Genomic DNA, 16,454 nt, shown 5'->3' with positions numbered 1-16,454 from the left:
TAAAAAGTGAAAAATTAGTTTTAGCGATATGTTTTACTCAATCCAAAATCTCTAAAATATGACCACTGCAATACACAATAAAATTGCTAGTGAAATATTTTACATTCTTGTCTTAGTAATAAATCTTTGCAATAAATCTTTGAAAGCCAAGTGTATTTTATATTTTACACTACAGTTACATGTCTGTTCAGACTAGCCACATTTCAATAGCTCAGGAGTCAAACCTGGATAGTGGCTGCCATACTGAACTGTGCAGCTATAGAAGCATACAAAAGGATCAGTAGAAGAAATGCCTCATAAAAGAATTACTGCTATGAAATTAGTAAATGAAATCTAATAAAAGAACTGAAACTAAGATCATATCTTTATAACTGTTGCTGAATCATAATAGAAAATGAAACAATACATATCATTTCCTGTGGCAGAAATACACACACAACTTATATAGCAGGGCTTCATAATTTTTGAAAATTTTAAGGAAATCCCTTCCTTTTCCAACTTCTGCATTCTTGACAGAAAACGTGCTTCTTTACTTTTACAGAGAGAAAAGAGAACACAACAGATACAATCTTTCTCACACTTTCACCTTCTGCACTATTAGACCAAGGATAATATGCTTCTTTTCCCAATCACTTTCAGAATCTCATACTGTAATTAAAGTTCATGGCAACCCACTCCAGTACTCTTGCATGGAGAATCCCAGGGACAAGGGAGCCTGGTGGGCTGCCGTCTATGGGGTCGCACAGTCGGACACGACTGAAGCGACTTAGCAGCAGCAGCACAGCTAATTAAGGGCAAAGAAGATGTATTTTCAACAGAAAGTCACTTTCTTCTTCAAATAAATAAAGCTGTAGACATGTAATAAACTGAGGATCTAAATGCAAAGAACATTTAACGATGAAATTCTTGGGACTACTCCTGGTTGTTGGCATAGAAATGAGCATTTTTGTGACCTAAAATTTGAAATGTTAAGGTTATTTTAACAAAGGCAAGGCAGAAGTTTTTAATATTTAAAAGCCTGTAGTATCACTGAGGTAATGACTTTTAAAATAACTATAATCAGGTCTTTAAGTTAAGGATTTTGTTAACTTTGCCCATAAGAAAGCTTCTTAACCTCTACTGAAGTCAGTTTCCTAATCTGGAATGGAGGAGAAGATGGTCAAACTTCTTTTTAGCTTTGACATTCTCTTATTCATTTCAATTTCTACTTCTATTTCTACAGTGTCCATGTTGTGCAAACAGGAAGTACTCAGTATATGCTGTGTATGTTTTTTTTATTGTTTTAAATTTATCTATTTTAGCTTTCCAATTATTAATAATTATATTAGTAATTTAGGTACTTATTTTAATGTTCTCAAATAAATACCACTAGAGACTATAAAGATTTATGGCAAATAAATCCTTTATATAAACTAAGCTAGAAAGCTGAGCTCTGAAAAATTATACTGTCTAGAAATAACAGTCATAATTTTTGACGTGCTTTTACTTAGTGAACAGAGAGGTGATTCAGAATAGATGCTTAAAGTCAAAACAATTATAACACAAGTCTTTACTAGCATTGGTTTGGAAAAGACAAAGACATCACAGTAACATTTATTTTAATCATGTTTCTCATGTTTTTTCCTTCAGACTCTACTATTATGCCACCTTTAAGCCTCTATGAACAAATACTTTGTTACAAGACAATCTGAACGTGTATAAAATATAGTGAACAAGGATTTTAAAACAAACAACATAAATCAGACTCATTTTAAATGCAGGGGCACAAATTCTGAGCCTTTTTTAGTTAATAACAAACTATAACTGAGATTAGAATCCTAGATTTTAAGCTTCAAAGAGGCCAAAAAGTGCCCATTCATTTTCAGTGAATATCAGCCACATGTGTTATGAAATTCAGATGTTTTAGATGACTAAATGAAAAGTATTACTCAAAATCTCCAAACTATTTCACAGCTGAGTTAAAAAAAAAGACTGAATTTCTAAAGTCTGCCAGAATTCTGTATGAATAATGCTAAAAATAAGGAGTAAATATGATAGAGTTTGTAAATATTTTCATTAAAATATGATTTTAAAAAGTCAGGTGCTATCTTTAAATTTACCTGAATTGAAAAGTAATCAAATGCCAAGTTTCTTCCTATAAAAAACAAATTTATGACACACAGATTTATTCATGAGTATATTCTTAGACTGTCTTTTAGATTCATTAGTTTAATATCTTTATCTGAGATAATGCTACTGATAAAAGAGTACGTCTTTGAAATACAGATATTATTTCTGCTCTTTATGGGTCAATTCGGAGAAGGCAATGGCACCCCACTCCAGTACTCTTGCCTGGAAAATCCCATGGACGGAGGAGCCTGGTGGGCTGCAGTCCATGGGGTCGCTAAGAGTCGGACATGACTGAGCGACTTCACTTTCACTTTTCACTTTCCTGCACTGGAGAAGGAAATGGCAACCCACTCCAGTATGCTTGTCTGGAGAATCCCAGGGACGGGAGCCTGGTGGGCCGCTGTCTATGGGGTCACACAGAGTCAGACACGACTGATGTGACTTAGCAGCGGCAGCAGCAGCATGGGTCAATTCTGTCTTGCAAAAATGTATTTTCAAGTCCTAACCCCTAGTACCTCAGACCTTATTGAGAAATAGGGTCATTGCAGACAGTTAAGATGAGGTCACATTTCTGTGGGTCCTTAATCCAATATGACTGTTATTCTTATAAGAAGAGAGAGATGCAGACAGGAGAATGCCATGAGAAGATATGAAAACACAAATGGAAAAGACATTTGTGAAGAGCATGTGATGACAGAAGCAGAGACTGGAGTTTGGCCCACAAGCCAAGAACTCCAGATGCCACCAGAAGCTAGAAAGAGGCAAAAAGAAAAAAAGAAAAAAAAAGTCTCTGCCTACAGGTTAAAAGGGAGCATGGTCCTGCCTGACATCTTGATTTTGAAGTTACAGCCTCTACAACTGTAAAACAAACTCCTGTTGTTCGAAACCACGTTTGTGGTACTTTGTTATAGTATTCCCAAGAAACTAACACACTGATCTACATAAACAGTGTAAAATATTCAAGTCTCATCTTAAAAAAAGGAATAATTTGACATTACTTGGCATTAAGTAAGCCTATACTATATACTCAGATTTTACACATCTCACAGAAATTAATTTTCAGATTACTAACAATAATATTTCTCAAGCAATTATATACTATAGGATTTTAATTACTTAATAATATAGACTTAATAAAATAGAAGACTCTCAAGAGTCTTCTCCAATACCACAGTTCAAAAGCATCAATTCTTCAGAGCTCAGCTTTCTTCACAGTCCAACTCCCACATCTATATATGACCACTGGAAAAACCATAGCCTTGACTAGATGGACCTCTGTTGGCAAAGTAATGTCTCTGCTTTTGAATATGCTATCTAGGTTGGTCATAACTTTCCTTCCAAGGAGTAGTTCAGTTCAGTAGCTCAGTTGTGTCCGACTCTTTGCGACCCCATGAATTGCAACACGCCAGGCCTCCCGGTCCATCACCATCTCCTGGAGTTCACTCAGACTCATGTCCATCGAGTCAGTGATGCCATCCAGCCATCTCATCCTCTGTCGTCCCCTTTTCTTCCTGCCCCCAATCTCTCCCAACATCAGAGTCTTTTCCAATGAGTCAACTCTTTGCATGAGGTGGCCAAAGTACTGGAGTTTCAGCTTGAGCATCATTCCTTCCAAAGAAATCCCAGGGCTGATCTCCTTCAGAATGGACTGGTTGGATCTCCTTGCAGTCCAAGGGACTCTCAAGAGTCTTCTCCAACACCATAGTTCAAAAGCATCAGTTCTTTGGCACTCAGCTTTCTTCACAGTCCAACTCTCACATCCATACATGACTGCTGGAAAAACCATAGCCTTGACTAGACGGACCTTTGTTGGCAAAGTAATGTCTCTGCTTTTGAATATGCTATCTAGGTTGGTCATAACTTCCCTTCCAAGGAGTAACAGTCTTTTAATTTCATGGCTGCAGTCACCGTCTGCAGTGATTTTGGAGCCCCAAAAGATAAAGTCCAACACTGTTTCCCCATCTATTTCTCGTGAAGTGATGGGACCGGATGCCATGATCTTAGTTTTCTGCATGTTGAGCTTTAAGCCAACTTTTTCACTCTCCTCTCTCACTTTCATCAAGAGGCTATTTAGTTCCTCTTCACCTTCTGCCATAATGGTGGTGTCATCTGCATATCTGAGGTGATTGATATTTCTCCCGGCAATCTTGATTCCAGCTTGTGCTTCCTCCAGCCCAGCGTTTCTCATGATGTGCTCTGCATATAAGTTAAATGAGCAGGGTGACAATATACAGCCTTGATGTACTCCTTTTCCTATTTGGAACCAGTCTGTTGTTCCACGTCCAGTTCTAACTGTTGCTTCCTGACCTACATATAGGTTTCTCAAGAGGCAGGTCAGGTGGTCTGGTATTCCCATCTCTTTCAGAATTTTCCACAGTTGATTGTGATCTACACAGTCAAAGGCTTTGGCATAGTCAATAAAGCAGAAATAGATGTTTTTCTGGAACTCTCTTGCTTTTTCCATGATCCAGCGGATGTTGGCAATTTGATCTCTGGTTCCTCTGCCTTTTCTAAAACCAGCTTGAACATCTGGAATTCACGGTTCATGTATTGTGGACGCCTGGCTTGGAGAATTTTGAGCATTACTTTACTAGCGTATGAGATGAGTGCAATTGTGTGGTAGTTTGAGCATTCTTTGGCATTGCCTTTCTTTGGGACTGGAATGAAAACTGACCTTCCCAGTTCTGTGGCCACTGCTGAGTTCCAAATTTGCTGGCATATTGAGTGCAGCACTTTCACAGCATCATCTTTCAGGATTTGAAATAGCTCAACTGGAATTCCTTCACCTCCACTAGATTTGTTCATAGTGATGCTTTTTAAGGACCACTTGACCTCACATTCCAGGATGTCTGGCTCTAGGTCAGTGATCACACCATCGTGATTATCTGGGTCGTGAAGATCTTTTTTGTACAGTTCTTCTGTGTATTCTTTCCACCTCTTCTATTGTCTTCTGCTTCTGTTAGGTCCATACCATTTCTGTCCTTTATCGAGCCCATCTTTCCATGAAATGTTCCCTTGGTATCTCTAATTTTCTTGAAGAGATCTCTAGTCTTTCCCATCCTGTTGTTTTCCTCTATTTCTTTGCATTGATTGCTGACTTCTTTCAAATTAGATAAAGTTTACTTTTGACTTAGATTAAACAAAATATTCATTTAAGATTAGCTTTTAGCAAAATTCGTACAAAAAATTCCTATATCTGGAATCTAAGGGCTGAACTATTAATATTGAAGCATAAAATTGTTTCATGAAATATTTAGGTATTTATGAAAGTGGTAATTCCTTCAATTACATTACTTTGAGAAAATAAACCAGAGACATAATTTTAGATCAACACTATCACCCAGTTAGCCGTTGATCCTCAAAAGTCATGTGAACTCCGAGGCCTCAGTTTCCTTATCTGTAAAATTTAGAGGAGATGGATTAGATGACTTCCAAAGTCCCTTCTATTTAAAAAAAATTATAAATTCTAAGCAGGTTTATTCCCTTAAATTTTCTAATTTATCATGGTTCCTTCAATCTACATATTCTATCCAAGTAACATCTGAATATTTTGCTAAACATGAGAGTTTAAACTTTTTGTATGTTTATCCTCAAAGTGTATAAGAATATAAAGATACGGAAGCTGCTCAACTGCCATTTCCTCTTGCATATCTCTATTAAGAATCTTAGACTTATTACTGCTACCAACAAAACAAAAACAAACAGCAATAATAAAATTCAGAAAAATGTAACAAAATAGACTCATTCTTTCCATACCAGTAAAGTGCCCTACTCTCTGGCCAGTTGCTCAAGCCCCAGATCATTTCTCCCTTACCCTTATTCCTGATTCATCCACCACTCTAAATACTTCTCAAATTCATCTGATGCCTCTCAGCTTCACTACTACAACCCTAATTCAAGTCACCATTATCTCTTGCCTGGACTACTACAAGTCTTATAATTGGTCTCCACGCTCCCTTTTTTAAGTCTTCCATTCTTCTCAACCCACTTTTCATGCAGCTCCAAGAGTGATGTTTTTAAAATCTGCATCAGATTCCCTTGGATATTTTCTCATTACTCTCAAAAGACCCGCAAAGCTCTCTGTAATCTAGGTCTTATTTTTTTGTTCCACTTTATTAAACAACACTCTCCCTATTCACCACAGTTCATAATACTTTGCTCTCTTTCACGTGGTTTGACCACACCAAGTTCTTTCCTCACTCAGGGGTTTGTAATTGCTATACTTCTCCAGGGAACACTCTTCCCCTTCTCTTTAAATGGCTTCTTCTCGTTTTTCAGACTTCAGCTCAAATAACATGAGAACTTCATCTCCAGATACTCTCCATTATATCTTCTTATTTATTTTCTTGATACCAATGATCATTGTAAATACCTTCTTTTTGTAGTATTTACTCGTTTATTATCTATCTCCTCCTTTGCAAGATCCACAAAGGAGTTCTTGCTCCTATTTTCCGATTCCCAACATCTTCCAAAAAGTTGATAGTCATGATGTAAATTAATGAGTTGTATCATTATTTTTTAAGTCAGACATATTGGCTATGATATGCATAACTATACAGGGTTTTCTGTATGCTTCTTAAATATACTGCCTTTTACTTTTGCCTCAGTTCAGTTCAGTTGCATCTGACTCTTTGCGACCCCAAGAATCGCAGCACGCCAGGCCTCCCTGTCCATCACCATCTCCCGGAGTTCACTCAGACTCACGTCCATCGAGTCGGTGATGCCATCCAGCCATCTCATCCTCTGTTGTCCCCTTCTCCTCCTGCCCCCAATCCCTCCCAGCATCAGAGTCTTTTCCAATGAGTCAACTCTTCGCATGAGGTAGCCAAAGTACTGGAGTTTCAGCTTTAGCATCATTCTTTTCCAAAGAAATCCCAGGGCTGATCTCCTTTAGATTGGATTAGTTGGATCTCCTTGCAGTCCAAGGGACTCTCAAGAGTCTTCTCCAACACCTAGTGATATTTTATTTTCCTGGAGCAGAATACTGGTAAATAGACACCCTTACATTGTTTTTCAAGATCAAAAGACACTTATGAAATCTACCAAGGAAGAAAATTAACTTCTGATGTTTACATTTTCCCCAATTTCTATTATGTACCTTAGACACAAATATGTTTTAAGCATTCTAATGAAAACTTTAAATTCATCAACATCTTTGCTGAAATCCCCAAAAAACAATTATTCACCCTCCAGGTGCAGGTAAAATGCATGAAAGATTAGATATAAAAGCAAAAACTATAAATATTATGTCAGTGAAATTAAAAAGTAAGTCATGAAGAAACAAACATCATGACCAATAAATACCCATAAATCAAAAGGAAACATAAAGCTTGCAATTCTGTGGCAGAGTACTATATTCAGATTTAAACACTGCCTTTATTTAACGTAGGATAATTTCAAATAGATTTATATATTTACATTTATAGCATATGATCAGGAAAGGAAAACACTAATTCCATAGACGCAGCTTAAAATTAGGTCACAGTGAGACATTTGATGGACAGCTTTGGTGTGCCCACTGTTATTAGTATTAATTTCTACAGACCAAGAGATTTTTCATGTCAGTCAAAATTCTTGACAACTCTAATTTTTTAAAAAAGCCTTTAGATAATAGTAGAGCATCTGCAAATCACACTGTATTTGCTAAAGAAATCAATGAAGTACTCTATTTACTATAGCTTTATATTTCTACATTATCAGCAAAAGACTGAATATCTATATATTATAAATTATTAATTAAACTCAATCATTTAATAAATTTACCTTAAGTCTCTTCTGAACAGCATTCAGGTAACAAGGTAAATAATATATTGCTCCAATTTTTTAGTTTAACTGCTCAAGATCAAAATTAAATTTTATTCCAATTATTTTAAATGAGAGGCTTTTGTATCAAGTTATTTCATAGTTAAAAAACTACACTAGACTATATATACATACAACTCTGTGTATGTGTGTGCACATGTAAATGTAGTTAAAATTTAGAATTTAACGTGATTTGATAACAGTACATTTTCTCAAAAGGTACATTATTCCACTCATCAAGAAGAATATGAACTGTTCACCTTTAAAAAGTACTTATCTTTTATTATTGCTTCCCAATCAAGGGAAATACTCCCAACTTGCAGCAAAGCTAGGTTTGATTAAAAACAGAGAAAGTTTTCAGTACTTTAGCTTGGTTACAAAGAAGAAAAATAGAAAGATTAAAACAGAATACAATTAAGAGCAGAGGATAATACATATTGACATGGTGGTAAAAGTAGACTAGAGATTTTATGTTTAATGTTTCTATATATAGACTTGACCTTTAATAAGTGAACTCAGAGTAGTAAAGGTAAGGGGAAAAAACAGATCTAAACAGCAACAACAAGAAAAACCAAAAATGTTCCTTTTGCATCATATTTAGAATTTTCCTACTCTTTTAAAGACTTGTTAATCAGCCAAGTCAAATTCCAAAGGCCATTTAGGTTTTGACTTAGAGGCAAGGAGAGAATCTGGTATCCAAGGGACAAAAAAAAATGCTTTTTTAAAAAATTTGGCAACCACAAATGACTTCTTATTGAGCTAAAAAAAAAAATCATTTAATACTTTTGCCACGTGCAAGACTCCCTCACATGTTGCCTCCACTTACCTGCCTATCTATAAAACTGATGCCAACTACCTGAGAACTACTACTCTATCTCTTCAACAAGGCATTTACTTTTTTATAACATAGTACTTGGAAACCAATCAAGCATTGGAAAAAAGCAGCATATTTAACATGTTCTTTGCCCTGTAAGTTTGATTACGGTAAAAATTCATAGACTCTTAGATTTTTAAATACCATTTTAATAAACAAAATGTATTTGGACGTAATACCAAGCACAAAAATGTAAAAATCATAATTCCTCAAAGTATAAACTCTGTGTTAGGTTCTTCAGTCGTGTCCTCTTTTGCAACCCTATGAACTGCAGCCCGCCAGACTCCTCTGTCCATGGGATTTTCCTGAGAAGAATACTGGAGTGGGTTGCCATGACCTCTTCCAGGGGATCTTCCTGATCCAGGGATCAAACCCGTGTGCCCTGCAGCTCCTGCACTGCAGGTGGATTCTTTACCACTGAGACACCAGGGAAGTCCATAAACTGAAGGGTTATTAAATATTTAACACTGCTTACCTCGTGGATACTTTATAAGAACCAACCAAATTAATGATAATCCAACTGTACTTTGTAATTTAATTTCATTCTTTCTGCTCCTGTATTTACCACATCACATCTGGCCTACTATAATGCTTTCTTGATCTCTCTGCCATCTGACTTCTCTTCCCTTTCCAATACAAACTGGATTCCACAGGATTCCATAGGAGTTCCACAGAATCCTTCTCTGGAACTGAAAATGCCAATTGCAAGCTATTTTTAGTGGCTCTTTCCTGTTCACACATTCCAGTATAAGACAGCTCCATAGCCTACACACATTTTAAGTGCAAAACACACATCAATAAATGGATGCAAAATCAAGATCTCTAGGGAAACCTTCACTACCATTTGCTTAGTTAAAAATCATATCCTTATGACTATTTAAAACATTCCTCACAGTTCCAATTCTCAACTCTTCCCCCACACCAAAGTTTCTTACCATCACTTTGCCAGTAACTTTTATTTAATAATGAGCTTTGACTTCTAACTTTACTGGGAAGATGAAGGCCATGCCAGAAAGACATTTCGACTGCCCTCTGTACTACTGTAAACATTTTTTTTGTTTTTAATAGTTTCACCTATCTGGTCCTTTTTCTCTAAGGCAGAAAGTCCTTTCCCATTCTAACACCAAAGATTTCATTTCTTCTTTATCTATGTTTCTCCAACAATCATCCACTCTAGGAAATTTACTCTGTCCTTGTACATTGGGTCCTAGCCCAACAAATAAGTTCCTGTTTTCACTGCTTTAATTACTCTCACAAGGCTGCCCTTCCCACAGAGCATTACTGTCTTTTCTTTTCTCAATTTCTAGGAACTTAATATCTTTGTTTCATTTCCTCATTGCTCACCATAGCCCTTGAAATTCTATTTCTTTCTCTGGAAGATTCAACTTAGAGATGTTTTTAAAAACATGAATGTCTGTTAATTAAATCATCAAAATTGAGCTACATTTTTTTTCTTGGAAGTGCTTGACAGAGCTTACTACTCGACTCCTGGGAACCCATGACATGAAATTTGTTTTCGTCAAATCTTTCAGTGCTTCCTCACAAGCTCCTTCATTTCATCTACACTCTAATTCGGGCTGTTTACCTCATGCTCACCTTTAAACAGTTCTTCTATTCCCATAGGTCAACCATCACTTTTACGTGAGTGAATTTCAAAGCTCTGTCACCAGAAGATGATAACACCACTTCAAATTCAACCCGTCTTGAAACATATCCACCTGGTTGAGATCTGCTTCTGTTGGTGTTTTTCAGATCTGAATTTGGGACTCATTGACTCCTTCTTACCTGATACTTTCTCGGATTCTTATACACACACACACGCATCCTTCTCTTTCTATTCTCTCTTTCATTTACTCTTTAAGCTTGAAAAGAACAATAACCTTTCAACTGGTTATTTTTCATCTAGTCTACTGTTCAGTGGTTTTTAAGTACAAACGTGCATGAGAATCATCTAAGGAATATTTGCAGGAATATCAATGATAGGTTAGATTATAGTCTCAAAGACTCTGATTTACTGATTCTAGGGTGTGGCCAAGAAGACATATTTTGAAAAAGTTCCCTAAGTGTTTCAGATGCATCCTTTCTGTTAAGAACAACTGCCCATATAAGATACATCTTTTTCAAATTAACTTTCTATGCGATCAATTTGAACACAACTTTTTTGTTCAAATACTTCCATGGCTCCCCACTGTACATGGGTTCCAGATATATCTCTCTACTCTATTATCTACCTTTTCAAATGCTTTTCTGTGCTCCTGAAAAATCTGAATCCTTTCTCCACATGTCCAAATACTATGCATATTAACTGCTTCCTCCTCTACTAACACCACTGGAAGAGCCCCAATACAAATGAGTTCCCTCCTAGACCTCTATTGTGTATATCCTCTTACAGCACCATCACTGGATCCTGTTTTTACTTACTGATATACATGATTCATTACCTTGAATGCACTATAATGTCTTTAAACATAGGAGACACTCTTGAACAATTAAACAGAAATGAGTATCAGCAAAACTATTTTCCCTCTCACATTATTTGCATTGGCTTTTCTAGAACAAAGGTAAATTATATATTACTTACAGGCTGATCCTGACCAGAGATCTCACCTGAGGCTTCTGGTCCAACATAGAAATTCTCCTGAGACTTAGGAATGCTAATATCTAACTTATCCCTGGAGGATGCATAGAAAGAAGAACCTCTAGATTATCTGCTCTGATCAAGGTTCCAAAAGTATGAATTGTCGCTCCCTAAATTTTATTCTGGGGCTGTCAATTTTTTATTTTCTTCCTCAAAGTCAAATTTGGAGGGAGAAAAATTAGAGGCAATTTTTCCCTCCACTTTAACTACACAAAACTAGTAAAAACACAATTATTGTTGCAGATCATACTTTAAACTTTTACATGTCTGTGTATATGTATTTAAGTTCATAATTATGTACATTTTTTCTTCCCATTCCCTCAAGTAGGGCTGAAAGAAACAAGGTCATTTCCCAAAGAAGAGATTATGTGTATCTCTCAGAAATGTGGTGTTTTTAAAGTTTTAATTTTGAAATAGAGACTCACAGAAAGCTACCAAAAAAAAATTAGTAGACATGTCCCATGTACCCTCCATCCAGCTTGTCTTCGATAACATTTATACAACTCTAATACAATATACCAACCAGGAAACTGACAATCTACAGACCTTATTTAGATTTCATCAGTTTTTATATGCATTTGTGTTGTGTGTAGGCACATATGGTTTAAAGCAATTTTATCACATTCATGAAACCACCATTAATGTGGCATTCTTAAGTAGTAACTATCACTTAAATCAAATTTTATCAAATTGATAACAGGCTTAAAAATCACAGATTAAGTGTATTTTTTGGTCTCAGAAAATAGAACTTTGATACATTACACAAAACACAGAAACTGAATAGGTATAATGAATCCAAAGTAGAAATGTATTCTGGTTTAAAATAAGCTAGGAAATATATTTAAGTCAAAACTTCTTGAAAATTTTAAGTTGTATGCTTGAATAAAGTTCAACTACCAAAAAACAACACATTTGGGCTATACTGTCCAAACAGAACTACCTTTGCTAAAGTACTCCATATTATTTATTAGATTCTATTAAAGATTTGGTCCAAGAAATAATCACATGGAAACTATTTAAGCAACTTTTGTAGAACTGTTATTGAAGGTGCTATCTGCGTATTTTAAGAGGAATGTGTACAGAATCATCTAGGGAGCTAATGATATTCTGATGATAAATCTCTTCTTGCATTTGTCTCAACAGTTTTCTGTTTGAAGACCTACAAAATTTCTCTTTAGCACAGCTAAAAAATTATATAGTATATCAAGTTTTTCCCCTTGGCAAATGAGAAGCTCAAATTAAATTAGTGCTCCTTATAGTAAGCATATTATCCCTGATTCTTACTAGATTTATCTTTGCCTGTCTTTATGCAGCTTCTGTTCTTTTTATCTTTATTTTAAATATCCTATGTACATTAGTGTACATATGTCACAGCATACTTTTTAGAAATAATGTTATTGAATGAATGTTTGAGTCCCCCTAAAATTCATATAACTGATATTCCAACCCCTGAAATGATATTAGGAGGTAATTAGGTCATTCAGGTAAGGCCTGCATGAAGAGACAGGAGAGTTTGCTTTCTCTCTCTCTCCTTTCTCTGTGAAGATACAGTGAAAAAAAGGCTATCGGCAAACCAGGAGTGTCTTCACCAGATACTGAATCTACTGCTGCCTTGGTCCTGTGTAGATTTCCCAGCCTCCAAAACTGAGAAATAAACACTGGTTGTTTAAGCCACTCAGTCAATGGTATTTTGTTATAGCAGCCCAAACTGAACAAGACAAATGACTATATGCAAATGCTACATATTCCCTTTGCACAGCAGTTCATAATTTATATTGTACATCTATATGTAAATCTCATTTAATCCATTCAACAGCCCACTTTTCCAATGAGGAAACTAAAATTCAGAAAGATCAAATGACAACTTAGTAAATGGTACATCTGGAAATCTTATCAATCTGTAATATTTCCCTTCCAGAGAGCATATTAAAATTTTACTTTTTTATAATCTTATTAACTTAAAAATAAACTATATTTTATAAACAATGCACTATTTGCTTAATTTCTAAAAAAAGGCTCCAATCACTACTCCATTCATCCACTGATCTTCATTCTGATAAAAAACCACATATTTAGTGTGTACTCTGTAACTGTCCACAAGTTTATTCCTTTATGCAATTTATTTTCTCCACCATATTTAAAACTCTTTAATGGCATGAACCTTTTATAGAGCTTATGATAGTATAACAAAACATTATCTATCTCTAACTACTATATATTTAGGACATCTTTACAATGGAGGATTTTCATGTGATAATAGCCATAACCACTGTCTCTTTAAAACTAACAGCTGCCTACAGTTATTTCTTCTTAAATACATGATGCACTTTGATAATAAATTCATTAAAAATATAACATAATTGATAAAAGCTGAAAAGTCTTATTTTAAAACTTGTTGTTTGATAATTCTACTCTAAAACTGAATACCAAAAAAAAAAAGTAGGACAAACATATAGACCTGCAACACTTTAATAAAATAATCAAATATTTAACCTAATTTATATCAGTGAAATAAAAATTTATTTTAAATGCAAGACATAAATATTAGTTCCATGTTGACTATAACTGCTGTAAATATACCCTAACTATTTAGACATTTCAAAGCATGTTTGTATTATTCTTATCTAACCAATTTACATTATAAAATATTACAGAGTTACTGCTATTTTTCAGCATTTTCAGTTAGAATAACAGAATTTTTCTTTATTCCTTATACAGAAATAGTATAGTATAGTTAGAATCACTAACATACAAATAGGTCCACACATGTATTGAATACTTGGGCACCCTTTCCTTTTTATACTTCTTGAAGTCATTGAAATAAACTATATTTAGTTCACTTCATAAATACTAGCTTCAGCAAGCCTGATTACCACTTCTGCTGCTGCAACTAAGTTGCTTCAGTAGTGTCCAACTCTTTGCGACCCCATGAACTCCTGCCAGGCTCCTCTGCTCATGGGATTTCCCCGTGGGTTGCCATTTCCTTCTCCAGATTACCACCTCAGTTTGGTACATGTTCAGTGAGCAAGAATTTAAGTTTCTTTACATCAAATAAGATAGCATATGATACAAGCTTCTTAACTGTGCACATTTCTAATAATAGGACTAATTATATAATCACAAGCATTAATTTTATTTCTATAAAGAGGTATATTTATTTAATTTTAATATATATTATATGCAAGACATATAGGAGATGTGGGTTCGGTTCCTGGGTTGAGAAGATCCTCTGGGAAATGGCAACACACTCCAGCATTAGTGCCTGGAAAATCCCATGGACAGAGGAACCTGGTGGGCTACAGTCCATAGGGTTGCAAAGAGGTGGACACAACTGAGTATGCACGTATGCACGCATAATTTGAATTGCATATTATTCTTTCTCTGGTATACAAAGGGTGCAAATATTTAATTTCATGCAATCATATTCTTTTAGCCTATACTAAATAACTTTTTTAACCAGTATTTCCAGTATCAATTATTTACTGACCTCAAGCAGTAAAATCTACAAACAGAAAGCTGAGCCTCTAGTCTCTAATTTATCCCTGCAAATTATAAACACTGAGTGGGAATTCAACATGAAGCTCTTCAATACTGTATGAACAATTTTAAACATACAAAGATATATACACAAAACTAATCATTACAAGAAGGAAATACCACAAAGATGGCCAGTTAAGAAGAAAGAGCTCATTTTTTTCCGTAACACTTTTGAGAGAAATGTGTAATTAAATAAGCCAAAGGTATGAATTTCTGAGATTCAAGATTACTTTTCTTTATTTAAAATCACACCCCCTAGCGTATTCCATCAAAGCTTTGCTGACTTCTTTCCAAATTAAAATATAATTTTTTTCTCTTCTTTGATCTAAAAGGTGTTAAACTTCTTATAAAAAGAGTACTTTTGGCAAAGTTACAGGTAAAAGAATTTTTAAAAATGTTGCTTATATCAGAAGTCTGTTTGTATACTTGGAAAGAGAAATCCATAAATGCCTTGGCAGTTCTCTAGAAGCACAAGAAAAAGACTAAGCATTTTAAATGAAAAATGTTCCCACTCAGTGACTCTTTCATCTCTACATCCAAGAGAGAGACTGGGATTCAAGAGACAGACTGGGATTCAAAAAGTTCATCAGCAACAAAGCCTCACTCTGTCCCATTTAGCAGATCTATAAGTCTATTACCTGATGTTAGCATTATATAAGACAGTTTCCTTCCATTAGGAAGAGCTCCTAAAATGGGCACTGTCAAAACTGGTAAAACTGAAATCTGACCTACTTTTTTCAAAAGATGGCCATGAATTTTGTGGTAAGTGTAATTCTTTTTACAGTTAGAGCTCTTCTTTAAAAAAGAAAAAACTTTTAACTGAAATATGCTAGCAAATGCCTTATGTTTTAACTATCAAATAAAAATCTATAAATATGCACACATTGCTTAAGCTTTTATCTCTAATACTGAATTTCCTATGTTACTTTATTTATACATTGAGTTTAATATGTATTGTAGGCCCAATAAAATTCTAAATAAACCCACATTAAAAGATTATTCATTTGGAATACACTTGTAAAACAAGAATAAACTGACCAGTCCTATGGCTAAGTTTGATAAAATACACATGTAAATTTTAAATCACATGTTATTTGTAAGAAGAACATTCCTTTACTATACAAGGCTGTCATTTATAGTTGTCTATTCTCCTTTTAGGAATGAAGTATTACATTATTAAGAAGGAAGAAGGTTAATTAATTCATTAAAATAGAAGTTATTCAATACTCTTTAAAAAGATAAATCTAATTTCTTAGTTCTTTCAAACTCCCAATTGTCATAAAATGTCATTGGATTTTAATTAAATTAAAAAATCAACCACATAGCATCACATTTCTAGACTTTGTTATCATTCTCATAATTAAAGGGCCCTTCTCTTCCTACAACTATTCTGGAGAACCACTGATAAGTTTACAGAGATTTAATTTCAAATAAAAGGATAAGAAAGCTTATAGTATTATGGAAGTTATATGCTTAAGATAGCATGGCACAGTG

At 34.8% G+C, this 16,454-nt stretch overlaps 1 protein-coding gene across 9 annotated transcripts in view; it reads right to left on the bottom strand.

Annotated features, from left to right (window-relative positions):
• Nucleotides 1–16,454, bottom strand: part of RAP1GDS1 (Rap1 GTPase-GDP dissociation stimulator 1) — a 151,028-nt gene that overhangs the window by 52,204 nt on the left and 82,370 nt on the right. The window lies entirely within an intron of this gene.

This window comes from Bubalus kerabau, chromosome 7 (genome assembly GCF_029407905.1).
Source record: "Bubalus kerabau isolate K-KA32 ecotype Philippines breed swamp buffalo chromosome 7, PCC_UOA_SB_1v2, whole genome shotgun sequence".
NCBI lineage: Eukaryota > Metazoa > Chordata > Mammalia > Artiodactyla > Bovidae > Bubalus > Bubalus kerabau.
This window is presented reverse-complemented; position numbering and strand designations above follow the sequence as displayed.